At 37.1% G+C, this 18,123-nt stretch overlaps 1 long non-coding RNA gene across 4 annotated transcripts in view; it reads right to left on the minus strand.

Annotated features, from left to right (window-relative positions):
* The window catches only part of LOC140604636 (uncharacterized), a 76,865-nt gene that overhangs the window by 50,890 nt on the left and 7,852 nt on the right, over positions 1–18,123 (minus strand). For all 4 annotated transcript variants that reach the window (XR_012007454.1, XR_012007455.1, XR_012007456.1 and 1 more), the window contains 2 exons: positions 8,137–8,299; positions 6,911–7,079 (listed from right to left, as the gene is read on the minus strand). This is a non-coding gene — a long non-coding RNA (uncharacterized lncRNA). The remainder of the gene's footprint in view (positions 1–6,910; positions 7,080–8,136; positions 8,300–18,123) is intronic.

Consider the following 18,123-nt stretch of genomic DNA (forward strand, 5'->3'; position numbering starts at 1 on the left):
CTAGGAATTGCGCTACTAGGTATTTACCCCAAAAGTACAAGTGTAGTGATCCGAAGGGCCACCTGCACCTGAATGTTTATAGCAGCAATGCCCACAATAGCCCAACTATGGAAGGAGCCCAGATGTCCATCAACAGAGGAATGGATAAAGCAGATGTGGTGTATATACAATGGAATATTACTCAGCCATCAAAAAGATGAAATCTTGCCATTTGCAATGTTGCGGATGGAACTGGAGGGTATTATGCTAAGTGAAATAAGTCAATTAGAGAAAGACAATTATCATATGATCTCACTCATATGTGGAATTTGGGAGACAAAACAGGATCATAGGGGAAGGGAGGAAAAAAAAACAGTCTCTTAAATCATAGGAAACAAACTGAGGGTCACTGGATGGGAGAGGGGTGGGGGGAGGCAGTAACTGGGTGGTGGGACATTAAGGAGGGCATATGATGTGGTGAGCACTGGATCTGACCTCTACCTCTGAAACTAACAATATATTATTTGTTAATTAATTGAATTTAAATAAAAATACAATTAAAGATAAAGAAGGAATCTTTTGATGCGCAGTGACTCAGCTGCCCAGCCCTGCTGCTTTGGTAATGTAGATTGTGCAGGGTGGAAGTGAATTATTAATTTATTTTTTTGCTTGTGATTATCTAGTTTTTTTTTTATTATGCCCTCTGTTTTGTATCTGTTAACTTTTTTTTAAAGATTTTAATTATTTATTCATGAGAGACACACAGAGAGAAGTAGAGACAGAGACAGAGGGAGAAGCAGACTCCCTGCAGGGAGCCCAAAGCGGACCTCAATCCCAGGACCCCGGGATCATGCCTTGAGTCAAAGGCAGATGCTCAACCACTAAGCCACCCAGGTACCCTATATTTGTTTGCTTTTTGTGTTACAGCCCAATGTAGCAATTTTTTTTTAGCAAAATACATGGGACTGAAGAACATTCTAGGTTTACACTGAAGACAGTTCTGAATAAGGCTTATTACAACTTTCTGGGTCATTTCACCACACACTAGTAAAATGGAGAATACACAAAAAAGTAACAGTGAAAGTTACTTATCAGTGGACTTTAGGTAGGCTGGCAACCCAAGTTGGCCTCTCTGTGTGTTGTCAAACAACCTAAAAACCTAGCAGTGGCTCCAAACAAATGGAATAGTACTTAACTACACATCACAGCTCTTTGAAAGGTCCTGGCAATGTCACAACTTGCTTCTTTCTTTACAGACAGGTGCTGAGGTAATAAATGTACGGAGATGAAATGCCAAAGGTTCGGAATGACTTTACAAAAAATCGTAAACTGCATTTAAACAAACCCCAGTTCACTTGAGGATGTTCTCAACACTGAAAACCTGGACAGAGGCACATAAATCTGGTACATAGAGAAATCCGGTGGCTTGACAGAAGGAGAGTTCTCGATCTGGTTGTTTGAGCTAAAAGGTGACTTGCAAGGAATTCCTTTGAGAAAACAGTAAGACAGATTTCTGAGTGCTTTGAAGACAGAGATTGTCAGCACTCTATCACATGAACTAGTTGAACATGTATCTACCAAGGCCTGGAGAAAATGTTTGACTTCAAGCTGTAAGATTCTTGGATTTAAAAAGAAACTGAGTTTTTGGGAAAATCACACTGATCAGGAAAACCTTTAAATGTTTCCATGCTGTTTGGCCTTAAAAAATATTTCTGCTAGGGACGCCTAGGTGGCTCAATGGTTGAGCATCTGCCTTCCGCTCAGGTCATGATCCTGGCGTCCTGGGTTTGAATCCTACCTCGGCGGGGGGGGGTGTCCCTGCTCAGCAGGGAGCCTGCTTCTCCCTCTGCCTGTGTCTCTGCCCCTCCCTCTGTGTCTCTCATGAATAAATAAAATCTTTAAAAAATATATTCTGAAACTAAAAGTAAGGACTAAAATTTGCTTCTTTAAAGGAATCCTCTGCTTATTTTTGTTTGTACAAATACTTGATGCTGGGGTGAATTTGAAATATGTCCCCATGGATTTCATTTTCATTTGGAATGGGACCATTTCTGTCCTTGTTCTTGATGCTTGTTAAAGTTTTAAAATGGGGAAGGATTACTCTTGCACATAGCCATATTATATAACACATACTATACTTTATTACCCTCTCACATGGTAGAGGTTTTTAATAAGAGTTGTAGACCAACTTAGATGAGGTGAAAAAAAAATCGAGTATGAAATTTAAAAGACGAAAAAATGTGTTTATTCTGCTCACAATACTGTTATCCTGTAATATCCTTAACATCTCCTGTGAGGGAGGAAAACCATAAGTCAATCATAGAAGCTCAGGACCAGCCAGTAGCATTGCCTGGGAAGGTTCAGGTTTAGGTGAAATGTCCAAAGACAAGATGCTTGAGCCACCAGGGGGCAGCATGAGGGCACTGATTTCTTAGGAAATAAAAAGAAGGAAAAGGGAAATAAACATCTCATTCAACAAATATGTATTCAACATCCTATGTGCCAAACACCTACGCAGTTTACACTTACTGACAGATGGAATGGTGCTAACAGGTATCAAAAGCAAAGTTACTTACTTCCAATTTTACCTATAGTTTAGGGCAATAACATTCTCTCTGTCAAATGCCCTGTTGGGCCTTTTTAAAACATTGTGTTTTTCTCTTCTCACGTGAGGCCCATCCTTCTGTTATGAGTCTTTTGAGTGGATGATTGTACAGGTAAGGCTATGATCATTTCTAAGTGGAATAAAGAGATTGTCACTTTGGCCACTCCTTTCTTTTCCTTTTTTTTTTTTTTTTTTTTTTTTTTGGGAGAGAGCACTTGCAGTGATGGGAGGGTGGGGGTCAAGGGGAGGGCAGAGAGAGAAAGAGAGAATCCCATCCCGAGAAGGTTCCACACCTAGTGTGAGCCTGATGTGGGGCTCCATCTCACAACTCTGATATCATGACCTGCACTCAAATCGAGAGTTGGAGCCCAACTGACTGAGCCACCCAGGCACCCCTTGGCCACTCCTTTCTTAAAATTATAGGCATCATTATAGACTTTTCTCCTATCAATGCCACCATAGAAATTTATTTATATATTTTTCCCTCTAGGCCTGCAAAGCCTGCATTATTTATCATAGGGTCCTTCATGGGAAACGTTTGCCAGCCCTTGATCTGACCCATCGTTATCTCTTCCTTGTACAGACTCAAAAGATTCCAGATGATGCACAATCTGGCTTCATTCTACTTCTTCAATGACCATGGCCTCTTTTCTCTTCTTCAAACTCATCAAATTCTTCTCCTCTTCAGAACTTTCATACTTGTTGTAGCCTTTCCCTAAGATGACTTTATAGGTTCATTCTCATCCTTTAGGTCTTATCTCAAATATCACAAATTAGAGTGAGGATTCCTTATCCTCAGTTGTTCTTGATCACAAAATCACTCTCTTTATTTCTTTCATAATTATCTCAATTATTTATCCTTTGCTTAGTCATTGGGTCTTTCCTTCACCAGAATGGAAGCTTTATGAGACCTGTCATCTTACTGTCTTGTTCATCAGTGACTGGCATGTAATAGGCACTCATTTTTTTTTTTTGGCACTCATTTTTTTTATTGTGGTAAATAAAGTACACATAACAGAAAATTTACTGTTTTTTTAAAAATATTTTCCCCTTTTTAAAAATATTTTATTTATCTATTCACGAGAGACACAAAGAGAGAGAGGAAGAGACATAGGCAGAGAGAGAAGCAGGCTCCATGCAGGGAGTCCGATGTGGGATTCGATCCTGGATCCCGGGATCACGCCCTGAGCCAAAGGCAGACGCTCAACTGCTGAGCCACTCAGGCATCCCATAAATTTACTGTTTTGAAGTGTACAATTCGGTGGCATTAAGTATATTCACATTGTTGCACAACTATCACTACCATTCATCTCCAGAACTTTGTCATCTCCAGAACTTTGTCATCTCCATTGCTTCCACCACCAGCCCCTGGCAACCCCCATTCTACTTTCTGTCTCTATCAATTTGAGTACTCTAGGTAGCACCTATAAGTGGAATCATATGATATGTGTCCTTTTTATTTATTTATTTTTTTTGATATGTGTCCTTTTTATAACTGACTTCTTTCACTTACCATAATGTCTTCAAGGTTTTTCCATATTGTAGCAGGTGTCAGACTTTCCTTCCTTTTTTAAGACCAAATAATATTCCTTTGTATGATATACCATATTTTGTTGATCCATTCATCCATTAATGAACACCTAGGAAATTTTTAATTAAAAAAATAATCTTGAGGTGCCTGGGTAGCTCAGTGGTTGAGCATCTGCCTTCGGCTCAGGTTGTGATCCTGGGGTCCTGGGATTGAGTCCCATGTCGGCCTCCCCAGAGGGGAGGCCTGCTTTTCCCTCTGCCTATGTCTCTGCCTCTCTTTCTGTGTCTCTCATGAATAAATAAATAAAATATTTTAAAAAAAGAATCTTATCAGTAAGAAAGCATTCCCTGGGTCTCTTAAATTAAGTTTAACTGACCTTCACAATTACAGTTAATGTACAGTTTAGTCTATGCTTAGTTTTATATCTAAAACTCCCACTAGCAAAACTAAGAATAATCAGCCACAAACTCCTGATATTTTTTTTATAAGACCAACATTAGAAAGCACTGCAGCAAGCAGCTTTTTTTTCTTTCCATTTTTTATTATGGAATGTATCACACATACATAAAAGTAAACAAAATAATCTAATAAATTCCCATATAATCATCACTCAGCTTAACAATTACCAGCTCATTGCCAACTGTATTTTGTCATAACTTCATCTACTAATCTATTTCCTACATCATCATGAGGTAAATAATTTTGTCTATAAATATTTCAATTGTTTCCCTAAAAGATAAGTAAAGGATTTTGATTTCTTAACATTTTATTAGAAAGATATTTTTCTGCTTTGTTTATAGTGGTATCAGATACATATCTGTAACTTTGTTATATAATTTGATGGAAAGCACTCCTTAATAAAACACATTTTAAATTGAATATTTTAAAAGGATGTATAAATGTCTGATTATTTCAAGAATGCAAACCCTGAAGGAAAATATTTGCCAACATTTAGCCACAAACAAAAATAAAAAATGTTGGGCTAAAAGGTGACTATACTTCTTCAAGTAACTGGCACCCAGGAAAGGAAACCAGATACTAAGTCAATGGTTCTCTTCTTTAGTGAGTAAAAGAATCATGGGGAGCTTGTTCAAAAAGAAGATTCTAGGGCCCTACTTCTGTAGATTTCTGATTTAGGACTGGGCTGAGATCTAGAAACGTGTATTTCTAATAATTACTGGAGATAATTCTGATGAAGGGCATCCAAGATGGCCTAAGAACCCTATTTCTAACTTTAGGACTCATTTGCCTCCACAGCTTTGCCATTTAACATTGGTGCCTTTTTGTATTCCCTTCAGCGAAGTTTTTCAGGTACTGACCAAATAAATGTACCATAATCTAGCATTTCTCCTCCTTTTAATTCTCTACTTGAATGATATACATTTTCTCCACAGGTTTATACATGATCATATATGGTTCTATTGTCTCACTTGTGAGCATGATTTGTGTTCATGGGCTTTGGAAATTTGATTTCTCTATTGGTTTCCAGAACAACGATCTTGGTAAATCAGGATGACATTGACCTGAGCAACTTATTACATGAATAAGAACATATTATCTGTTTTGGTAATATTCATAAGTTCTTTTAATCAGACTATGTTTATTGTTATAGTAGAAACGCATGCAACTTGGCTCAATTTTCTTAATTTAAAAACTGTACCTAAATCAGCAATGCTTTTTATTACTTAACAGCAATCTTCTTAGAAAATCATTTCATAAATGAGTGGGAAATATCAGAAAGGGAGACAGAACATGAGAGACTCCTAACTCTGGGAAACGAACTAGGGGTGGTGGAAGGGGAGGTGGGCAGGGGGTGGGGGTGACTGGGTGACGGGCACTGAGGGGGGCACTTGATGGGACGAGCACTGGGTGTTATTCTGTATGTTGGCAAATTGAACACCAATAAAAAATAAATTTATAAAAAAAAGGAAAATGATTTCATGCTACCTAATTAAAATTTCAATTTCACAGTGTTGGAGCCAAGGCCAATGGAAAAACTGAAAGAATAAGTGGCCTAAACATGAGAAAAATGTAATAGAGAAAATTAAAGAATAAAGAGAAGCTTAATTTCAGTTATTTACATAATCACTGGCAGTGGTAAATTGAAGAGGATCAGAATGTGCCACCCTAAAATATGCCACTTTGACATAAGGATTATTTTGAACTGATGACAATGGATAAACAGTGGACACAAAACAAACCCTTTACTCTCCCACTTTCTGCCTAAAAGCCCGGCATAAATTTTCCTTTGTGAAGGTGTCTTCTTCTCTTGTACCAGAAAGGGAAAAATCTTTATCACAGGAGAAGGAGATGAGTCCGCATAAACAAAACCATACTAAACAACCCTATCTTCCTGTAGTTTCCCCTATAGATTTACCTCCCCACAGTTTACCAAACCTCTTTTACTTTGTTTTGTCACTTCTCTACAATTCATTACGTTGGCTTAAGGTTGTATATAAGCCCCCCTAAGTCTAACTACTTCTTTGGATCCTCATTTTATGTGAAGCCCACAATGCACATTAAAAAAAAATTGAAATATAAAACATTTCTCCTGTGAATGTTTTTAAATCTAATTCGCATGCTCCAGACATGAGCCTAAGAGTGTAGAGGAAAGTTTTTCCTCCCCTACATAATTATTTAAGAACTTAATCCACTAGCATTTGTTCACAGTTTTCCTTTAACTATGAAGGAATAGTGGTATAGTAGAAAGAACTCTGAAGTCAGACTAACCTGGATTGAAATCTTGAGTCTACCATTTAATGTATGACCTCGGGCAAGTTATTTAAATACTGTACCTCGGGGCGCCTGGGTGGCTCAGCTCCTTAAGTTTAAGCAACTGCCTTTGGCTCAGATCATGATCCTAGGGTCCTCAGATTGAGCCCTGCATCTGGCCCCCTGCTTGGTGGGGAGACTGCTTCTCCCCCTTCCTCTGCTGCTCGCCCTGCTTGTACTCTCTCTCTCTCTCTGCCAAATAAAAAATAAATAAATAAATAAATAAATAAATAAATAAATAAATAAATCTTTCAATGCTGTACTTCAATTTCTACATCTATAAAACAAAGATAAGGGCCAACCTAATGTAATTGCTGTAAGAGTTAAATAAGATGAAATACACGAAATAATTTGCACAAAGTAGAACTTTGGTAACATTTAGTTCCTCTAAATTTTGATGCATATCTCTGTTGTTAAAGTAAAGATCATTGGGAAGAGATAAGAGTTTAGGAAGCAGGATGGATAGAATATGAATCTTGAGTTTTTCTCTCTTTTTCTAGGTGGGGCTGCCATTAAAATACCTAGATGTCCCACTGTGTTAGCTGGCAGTCTCGGTTCAAAGAACTTTGTAACTGAAAGAGGGATTTGAGAAAAATTCAAGATCCCAAAGCACAGAAGAAAAGCACCTACCACTGTGGGTATTGCTGAATGATTCAGAAGATGGAAGGAAGGAAGGGAAAGAGATTATCGACATGTAGCAAGAGCTTTTATGCAATAGTCCTGCTTAAAGGGGCCTCTATTAAGAAAATAATTTGAAATACATAAAATTAATTAAGCACATAGATGATTATCTCAATCTGATGAGACAGGAAAAGCTTAAAACAACCTGAATGAGCAAAAATTATAAAGTACTTATAGTATTTTCACATGATAAAACATTACTTAGTCAATATAAACCATGCAAAGCAGTATATACATTATCAGCTCAAGTATGTAAAAAAAAAAGTACACAAAAAAAAAAAAGAAAAAAAAAAAGTACACAGATGAAAAAAAACTAGACAGATAAACAAGACCATTTTAAAAGTACTTAACTTTGAGTTAGATTGTAAATCTGGGATTTCAATTTTCTTTTTTTTCTTTCTTTTTTTTTTTTTTTTTTTTTTGGATTTCAATTTTCTTTTCAGTGCTGCCTAGTTTTAAAATTTCTACCTTTAACCAATGTCATTTTTATAACTCCACCTCTCTTAAAAAAACAAAAACCCACCACCACCACAAAAATTGTTCAAAACCCTTATGAATGGAAAAATACCTGTAGGGATGGCATTCTTTGATCTTGATTAAAAGGAGGTCTAATCACTTCAGGTTTCAGGTTTGTAGGTGGCAAGATGGAGATTTCTGTATGTCACGTAGAGCCTGAGATCCGTGTTTTATCCAGTGTGAGAGAGCCTCCTCTGACCCCATGTGGAGAAGGCCTGCAAAAGAGAGTCAACGCCCCATCAATAGTAGATTTAGATGAACTGGAGCCAAAAAGCCCTCAACTGAAGACTCCATATTCTGTATCTCAAAGTATGGAAGGGAGAATCCTGGCTTTGACTTTGGGGGTTAGTTACCAATACTCTACATTACTGTAAAAGACCTTGATATGACTATTATAGAACATTTGATTTTGAACACGACTGTGTTCATATGTTTGATCATAAGTGATTTAAGTCTGATAACTACATCAGATGACTTCTCATTCCCTGAACCTGGCAAGAATTTAAAACTGTTTCATTCTATAGCAGGTGATTTTGTCCTTCAGAGATCACTGCTAGGAATATGTGACTGTATTTCCCATGACTCAGGAAATGTATTTTCCTCCTGTTCATATTTCCACCTTTCTTAGGGTCTTCCATGGTCCACTCCACAAGGACTTCTTTTCTGGAGTTCCATTGCTTGTCTTGGTCAAGATGTTATTTATTTTATTTTATTTTTTTGGTAATCTCCACATCCAACATGGGGCTTGAACTCACAACCTGGAGATCAAGAGTCAGACTCTTCTGACTGAGCCAGCCAGGTGCCCCGATTAGGATTTTAAATAACTGCAGGCTCTATGGTCCTCCTCTGATCCACAGGAAATATTAAAATACCTGTAGGCCAGACAAACTCAAGAGTGGCAGGCTGATCCCAAAGTATCAACAACTCCTCTTCATTCCTGCCTTCTTAAGGAACTAGCTATCTCTTCTTTGTCTTTTAGATTTTTCTAGGTGAGAATCAGTAAATCCCTCTCTCTTGACCTTAAGTATTCCCTGCCCTCTCTCTCTGAATGACTCCACAGCATAGCCATTTCTAAAGTAATCTTCACAAATCTTTTGACCCCTTTAGATCTTAAACTATGCTGAAATTTTGGCATGGTGGTCTGTTTATAATAAAACATATAAGGAATTCTTCCCTCTGCTGAAATTTTCACAGAAGAGTTCCATTTAAATATTCTATTATGGGGATGTCTGGGTGGCTCAGTCAGTTAAGTGTCTGCCTTTGGCTCAGGTCATGATCTCCAGGTCCTGGGATGGAGCCCACACATTGGGCTTCCTGCTCAGCAGGGAGTCTGCTTCTCTCTCCCTCTCCCTTTGTCAGTCCCCACTACTCATTGTCTTTCTCAAACAAATAAAATATTTTAAAAAAAACATTCCATCCATTATGTATATACCTGTATTGCATAGAAAATTTTGGGGAACCCTGGTGAGAAATTGGCTTTCTCTGGGAAGAGATGCTGGGAGGAAGGGTCAGGAAGCTATAATTCTATTCACTGTATATCCCTTTTTACTATTTCGATTTATTACACACATGTATCTTTTTGTTAATATTCAATTTTTTAAAAATTTAGAAATAAAGAGGAGGCAAGAAATCCTGCATATATGAATATTACTATCATGTTCATGGGGACAACTTATCATTGTAAAATTGTTCAGTCCCCCAAAATTAATCTATAAATTTATTGCAATTCCAAGCAAATAGGTGTCACTTAAAGAAAATGATAATCATAAAAGTCTAAATTGATACAACAAAATAGAAGGAGTATTTGTAGTAAAAGATTCTTTTAATTTATGTCAGGATAATGGGAGGACTTTTATTAGAAACCAGAATACGTATCTCCACTATCGAGTGGTTATTTGACCTCAGACTAGTATCTAGCCTAATATTCAATCTCTTTAAGCCTATTCCATCCCTGTGAAATACTGTCTACTTTAGTGTCGGCGTGAAAAATATGCCTGAAAACACTTTGTGAAATATAGAATGTTATAAACAAATATCTAAGGATTTACTAAAACTATTTTTTGATGTAACATAGCAGCTTCCCTAATAATTTTTTAAATGGGTTTATAATAACTGAATTTATACATAATTAAAAGGGAAATATGTTATACACAGAAAAATCTATTTCTGGGCCAATTACTTTCAGGCAATTACTTTCAGGGGATAGAATAAATATATATTAGAAGATTCTGAAGATTTTAAAAATAGGAATGATAGTTGGCTATGAGCAGCCCCTATCTGCCCTTTAGAATAAATTCATTACTTCTTTCAGAGAGAAATGTTCAGTTTCAAAATAAATGTTATTTATAACAATACAAAGTAGCTCAAATTTAGAAAAATTTTATTTATCTTTAAGAGATTTTATTTATTTATTTGAGAGAGAGAGAGAATGGGGGGAGTGACAGAGGCAGAGAATCTCCAGCAGACTCCTTGCTGAGCACAAGCCCTACATAAGGCTTGATCTCAACACCCTGAGATCATGACCTGAGTGGAAACCAAGAGTTGGATGCTTAACCAACTGAGCCACCCAGGTGCCCCCTCAAATTTAGAAAAAGTTTAAATGTAGTCAGCCAAAGAGGAATGGAAATCTAAACTTGTAAATAAAAATATGATTCAACAAAAGGAAGGACATTCAAATTCACCATAAAATTTTTTAACTCCATTCTTGTAGTTTTTGGTCAGTTAGGTGTTAGGCGGTTGATGGGACTGCTCAGATCTTGTCTTTACTGATTCTTTTTTCCTTCCTTCCTTCCTTCCTTCCTTCCTTCCTTCCTTCCTTCCTTCCTTCCTTCCTCCCTTCCTACCTTCTTTCCCTTTCCTTTTCTTTCCTGTTCTATAAGTTCCAGAGGAAGAGATGTTAAAATTACCAACTATGATTATGAAATTGTCTATTTCTCCCCTTAATTTGGTCCATTTTTGCTTCGTGTATTTTGAAGCTCTGTTATTGAGTGCATATACACTTAAAATTCTTTGTGATGTATTGACCATTTTATGATTATCAATTTATCTCTGATGATTCTTTGTCTGGAAATCTACTTTATATGATATATAGGCACTCCAGCCCTCTTATGTTTATGCTTATACTTTGTGTATATCTTTTTCTATCCACTTAATTTTAACCCATCTGTGCTTTTATATTTAAATTGCATCAGTGGCAGGCAGCATATAATTGAGTCTTACTTTTTTTTTTTTTTTTTAGAGGTGGAGGGAGTGGCAGGAGGAGAGGGAGAAAATCTTTTTTTTATATAAATTTATTTTTTATTGGTGTTCAATTTGCCAACATATAGAACAACACCCAGTGCTCATCCCATCAAGTGCCCCCCTCAGTGCCCATCACCCAGTCACCCCCAGAGAGAGAGAATCTTAAGCAGGCTCCACACGCATTGCGGAGCCCAACCCAGGGCTCAATATCACGACTTTTGAGATCATGACCTGAGTTGACAAGAGTCAGGTGCTTAACTGACTGAGCCACCCAGGCACTGGAGTCTTACTTTTTAATGCATCCTGATCACCCTTGCCCTTGAGTGTTTAGCCCACTTACATTTTTTCTAAGATTTTATTTATTTGGGAGAGGGAAAGAAGGAGAGAGAGGGCACAAGTGTGGGGAGGGGCAGAAGGAGAGGGAGAAGCAGTCTCACCGCTGAGCAGGAAGCCCGAGGTGGGGCTTGATCCCAGGACCTCAAGATCATGACCTGAGTCGAAGGCAGACACTGAACCGACTGAGTCACACAGGTTCCCCTAGCCCATTTACTTTTAATGTAATTATTGATATGGGTGATATGAAGGTCTATGATTTTATTATTATTTTATCTGTTCCATCTGGGTTTTGTTTTTGTTTTTTGCTCCCATGTTATTCCTTTCTTGATTTCTTTGGTATTAATTGAATAATTTTTAGAATTCCATTTTAATTTTAGCAAAACCTCTGAGAGTTTTTTTTAATGGTTGCCCTAGGGATTGAAATATACATCCTTAACTTTTCAGTATTTTTAAAGTTAATATTGAATCTCTTCACCTAAAATACAAGAACTTTGCATCCCACCCATACCTTTACTTGCCCTATGTATAACATCTACATATATTATAAACCCTATTATATAGTTACACTTTTTGTTTTAAACCTATATATTTTGGGCAGCCCGGATGGCTCAGCGGCTTAGCACCACCTTCAGCCCAGGGCGTGATCTGGAGACCTGAGATGGAGTCCCACGTCGGGCTCCCTGCATGGAGCCTGCTTCTCCTTCTGCCTGTGTTTCTTCCTCTCTCTCTCTTTGTGTCTCTCATGAATAAATAAATAAAATCTTAAAAAAAAGAAACCCTATATATTTTAAAGAAATCATGACCAAAAAATCTTTTTATATTTACTTTTCTGGTGCTCTTCATTCCTTCTCTGAACATTCAGGTTTCTGTCTAGTATTACTTCCTTTATGTCTAAAGAACTTTATTTAACATTCTTTATAGTACAGGCCTGCTGGTGACAAATTCTCTTAGTTTTCTTTTAAATAAAAACATCTTTAATTTGCCTTCATTCTTGAAGGATATTTTAATTTCATCTTGAAAAATATTTTGAGAGACAGAATTCTGAGTTGACGTTTTTCTTTTTCTTTTAGCACTTATTTAAAAAAGCCATTTTTCTTGATTCTGATGAGAAGTCAGTAGTAGTTCAAATCTTTGTTTTCATTTAATCTTTTCTCTGGCTACTTTCAAAATTTTCTCTTTGCTTTTGCTTTTTTAGCAGTTTGCTGTGCCTAGATGCGATTTTCATTATGGTCTGCTTGTGCTTCAGTGAGCTGCTTGAATCTGGTGGTAGTTTATGTCTTTCACCAAATTTCGGACAATTTTAGCCACATTCCTTCAAAAAGATTTTATGGCCCATTCTCTCTCTCTTTTCCTTCTGTAACTCTATATATTAGATCTTGAAGGTCCCTGAGGTACTATTCATTATTTATTTTACAGTATTTTTTCCTTTCAGATCTTCAGATTGAATACTTTCTATGGATTTACCTTCAAATTCACAGGTGCTTTATAATTTCACTCTGATCTTAAGGTTATCAAGTGAAAATTTTAGTTCAGATATACCATTTCAGTTATAGAATTACCTTTTGGTTCTTCTTGAATTTTTTTCCTCTTCTGAGATTTCCCATATTTCCATTCATTTTGAGTATATTTTCTCTTAAGTCCTTGAAGCATAGTTCTAACAGCTGCTTTAAAATCCCTACCTCTAATTCCAACATCTGGTTCATCTTGGAGCTGATATCTATGTGTCGACTTTTGGGTCACATTTTCTTATCTCTCCATATGTCTAGTAATCTTAGATATTATCCTGGACATGGTGAATGATGTACTTTAGAGATGCTTGGTTCTGTTATGTTTCTCTAAAGAGCAGTATTTTTTTTTTTTTTTTTTTTTTTGGTTTGTTTGTTTCAGCAGGTAGTTAACCTGGCTAAACTCAAACTCTGATGCAGTGCAGTTCTTTTAGCCTGATCTTGATCTGGGCTGCTTGGAGTCTACCCTGCACATGTGTCGCTTAAGAGTTAGCTAGAGATTTGAGAAGTTTCTGCAGACTTTAAGACTCCCTCTCTCTGGCTCTCTCCTTTCTGGGATGTCTCTCTTCCACTTTCCAATACTTTTTATTTGCCTCTTCATCTCATTGGTTAGGGAGGGAATAATTCCCATCCTATGTGCTATGACACCCAGGACTGGACAGATAAGATCAACAGCAGTTTACTAGTCGCATGTACTCACAGTCTGAGTGGAGGATACCAAACCCTGTGGAGGGCCATGTGGAAGTTATACTCTAGAGTTAAGTAACCAGGCACTGTGGGTGGAAAGTTTTTAATATCAAGGAGATGAAGTAGGCCCTGGTTCCCATGGAAGGATGTGATTGGTTTGTTTGAATAATTCCAAAAGTTTGCAGGGATAAGGAGGAAATATATGTGGTCCCCCAAGACAAGGAGGGTTATTTGGCTATCGGACCTTATCCACAGGAGCAGAGGGGGAAGGGACCTTGGACTTAGGCCATTCAAGACACTCTTGATCTTACCAGATGTCAAGACAGTATATGATATTAATTTTAGGCCTTATACCATATTCTGGTTGTCCTGGACTCCATTCTCTGGTTCATCAGGCCAATCTATCTAAGTTTTAGGCCATCCTACATGACTGGATGCTTCAGGCTAAAAGACATAAAAATAGGAAACTCCTGATGTGCCATTCCATTCTTCCAAGTGTTGACTTCCTTTGGGAGTTTGCCTTCTTTTGCTTGCTCCCCAGTGCCTTTTTTTTCTTTTAATATACGTGATCTGATAGGAGCTGTTTGGCCATTACCAGAAGCAGAGCTCTCAAAGTTAATTTTTTTTTAAGATTTTATTTATTTATTCATGAGAGACACACACAGAGAGAGGCAGAGACATAGGCCAAGGGAGAAGCAGGCTCCCTTCAAGGAGCCAGATACAGGACTCGATCCTGGATCCTGGGATCACGCTCTGGGCCAAAGGGAGACACTCAACCGCTGAGCCACCCAGGTGTCCCTCAAAGTTCATTCTTAATCTTTGGATGTAAGCAGTTTAAGTAAATAGCTGAAGAAACTATGAGATATTGTTTATTGATTAAAATGGGAATTGGTGTGGAGTTCTCAGAATGATATTCATTGCTGAAATAATTGAACTCAATCACTACATAAAATACTTACATTTTAATTTAGTACAAATTTTGATTCCACCCAAATAATTCAAACTTAAGTTTGACTCACTACTTATCAGCTAAAACCCAGAAAAAGTTCTTTCTTTTACATTTTTTATTTACTGCTGACGTATACATGGGGGAAAAAACAAAAGCTACTACTACTTGACAAGATGGTCCCATATTTATTCTTAAATATACACCATATTTAAATCTTGGCTGACTCTTACCAATTTTAATCTTTTAATTTGCCTTGCTTCTATATTTACTTCTAATTTGCTTTTATTTATACTTATGCTTATAAGCATTTTCCCAACACTCTATCTTTGTCCTATATCCCTATAGAGACTATAAATGTCTTCTGGACATGAGCCAAAGACTTGATTTATTTAAATCTACACATGCAGATACATACTTACATCTGTTAATTTTTCCCCCCAGTAAATCCTACTAAGACTTGGATGGACAAATTGGGTTTTAAGTTTCTTCAGCACTTTGTATATCTAGTACTCCCAGAAGGGCTCACAAGACTCAATGAAGAGCATTTTATACAGATGACTAAAATTTATTACAGCAAATGGTAGACAGCAAAGGCAATGGGAAAAAGATCCATTGGTGGAGTCCAGAGAAATTCAGCATAGACTTCCAAAGTCCTTTGTCTGAAGCTCTACAGGAATTCTCTTTCTCTCTCTAGCAGCAAACTATAGGCATCTGTGGAATGCCTCTGCCAATGGAAACCCATTTGAGTTTCAGGGTCTAAGGCTTTTATGGAGGTCTATTAATATACGTATATTCTGCTATGCAATCAGCTATGGCAACTGAAACTTGGGACCCCAACAATGAAACCAAGTGCACACGTTTGTGCAAAGAAATTGCTCCAAGTGTATGTAACAAAATAATCATCATTAACATGAAAACACTCCAAGGGCCAAATTCACAGGGTTGGCCAAGAATCAATCATGGTTCCCTTGGAGACATGCAAGGAATAAGTAAATACCTGCCACATTAACTTTTTCCTCACAAAGGTCTTTTTTTTTATTGTTTTTTAAGGGTCTTTATATATATATATCCTTGCTATCATCTATTTCAATTCCTGGCTTACTAATAGAAATCATACAAAGCTAAGTCCTGGCATGTGGAATCATTTTTAAGACAACTGTATCTCTGGGACACTGGGGTGGCTCAGTGGTTGAGCATCTGCCTTTAGCTCAGGGTGCGATCCTGGGATCCTGGGATAGAGTCCCGCATTGGGCTCCCCGCAGGGAGCCTGCTTCTCCCTCTGCCTGTGTCTCTGCTTCTGTGTCTCTTTCATGAATAAATAAATAAAATCTTCAAAAAAAAAAAAAAAAAAGACAACATATCTAAATCATTTCCTCTGGTCTCTCTACTCTTCCCAACACATTCCCAGACTCCAATTTCAAGAGCTGGCTGTTCTTTACAAACAAGTAAGCTACTTACAGGAAGCAATAACTTACGTTTTTTGACAGAGGAGGCCTAAGATCGATAGAGCCCAAAGATGTAAAAACTACAGTTATATCCTTGTATGGTTTAAATCTTTCTGCCACAAACCTGCTTTGCCTCCTGGAGGCAAATAGAAATATTTCATATAGCATTGCCTTGATCTGCTTATGGCCCAAGCAAAAATTCTAGATCACTTCTCTCCCATCCCCTAAATACAGTCACTAAAATCAGATGGTATTACCTCCTAGAAGTTTCCTGAATCTGTCTCGTGCTTTCCATATGACTGCATTTCCCTGTTAGTTGCTCCTTTCTTGCTCCCCCTTTCCTCTCCCTATAGGCCATTATTCATTACAGCAGTGCTGTCACTCTGATTCTTTTCTAGAAAGCAACATGTCATATGCTGAAGAATAGCTTTCTATTCTTATTCTATATAAGAGACCATCTCTTATATAAGGTATTGTAACCACTTAGGCCACTATGCTCAATTGTTTCCCTGTGTGTTATATATCTACTAATATCTATTTTATTAGAAAAAAATTAATTTCCATCCCAAATTGAAAGATATATCCAGTGGGATGGACTCAATTTCTTGGGAGTTCTTTGAAGCATGCAACAGAGCAAATAATAGCTGCTTCGTGTACATCATCCTCTCTTTGCTTTATGACATGTGGACTCTTCTCTCAATCTTTTCCCTTTCTCATCTGCTATGTTCAGATTCTTCTTGACTAGATACTTTTGTTAAATTTCAATCCTATAGAGAAGACCACAGCTCAATAAAAGTCCTTCAGGGAAGGACTCCTTTTGGATAGACATATTTCATAGGTCCTGCTTGAGATTGCAGGCAGAAGTAATAGATGGCATTAATATATAATATCGACCTAAATATGAATTTTCAAACATTCAATTCATTAAAATGATTAAAAAATTTAGTCTACCTTAACATAAAGTCCTCAAATGAGATCACACAAAGATTTCAAAAGCTCTTATGAAGTTGAGGGCTACATTGAATGAGAAAAAGGTTACATGGAACTTCTCTTAAACTGCTAAAAAAAAAAAAACCTTCACAAAAAAATGTGTTTCTGATGCAAAAACTGCTAAATTAATTCCTCCAGGGGGAAGTCTTCAAAAGTTTCAAATTTGCCAATTGCTTTTCTTGGTTTTAATTTACATAATAATATATAATGCAATAATAATACTGGTATGCCAAGTGCAGACAATATTAGCAAAAGTAGTAGAAACATTTTCACAAAGGTGAACTAAATCTAAGGGGGCCTGGGTGGCTCAGTCGATTAAGCATCCGACTCTTTTTTTTTGGCTCAGGTCATGATCTCAGGGTCTTGAGACTGAGTCCTTGTGTTGGGCTACACACTGGTCATGGAGCCTACTTAAGATTCTCTCTCTCCCTCTCCCTGTGTCCCTCTGCCCCCAAAAAAGTGAACGTAAATATTTAGATTATATGCTCCTTTCCTAGTAGGTAGTGTACATATGCATTTCGTTATTCCAGAATGTATAGCTTTTTTCTTATATTTAAAATAAAGTTTAGATTTTATTAAAGTAATACCTGTATCAAAAAATTTAAATGCACAGCATAATGCATAAACTTGTCCGAATTATGATGTTGTACACCTAAAACTAATGTAACATTGTGTCAATTATACTCAAATAAAAAATTTTAAATTAAAGTACAAAATAGTGTTTGTGAAAACTAAGTGTCCTTCCAACTCTAGATCCCCAGGCCCTAAGTTAGAGGCAACTAATATCAGTAAATATTGCTGGACTATTCTTCCAGAGATATTTTACCTGAATATAAAAAGGTAGAGATGTTCTAAGATGTTATCATATAAGGAAGTCGCTAGGCTCT

Source organism: Canis lupus, chromosome 15, assembly GCF_048164855.1.
Source record: "Canis lupus baileyi chromosome 15, mCanLup2.hap1, whole genome shotgun sequence".
Classification (NCBI taxonomy): Eukaryota; Metazoa; Chordata; class Mammalia; order Carnivora; family Canidae; genus Canis; species Canis lupus.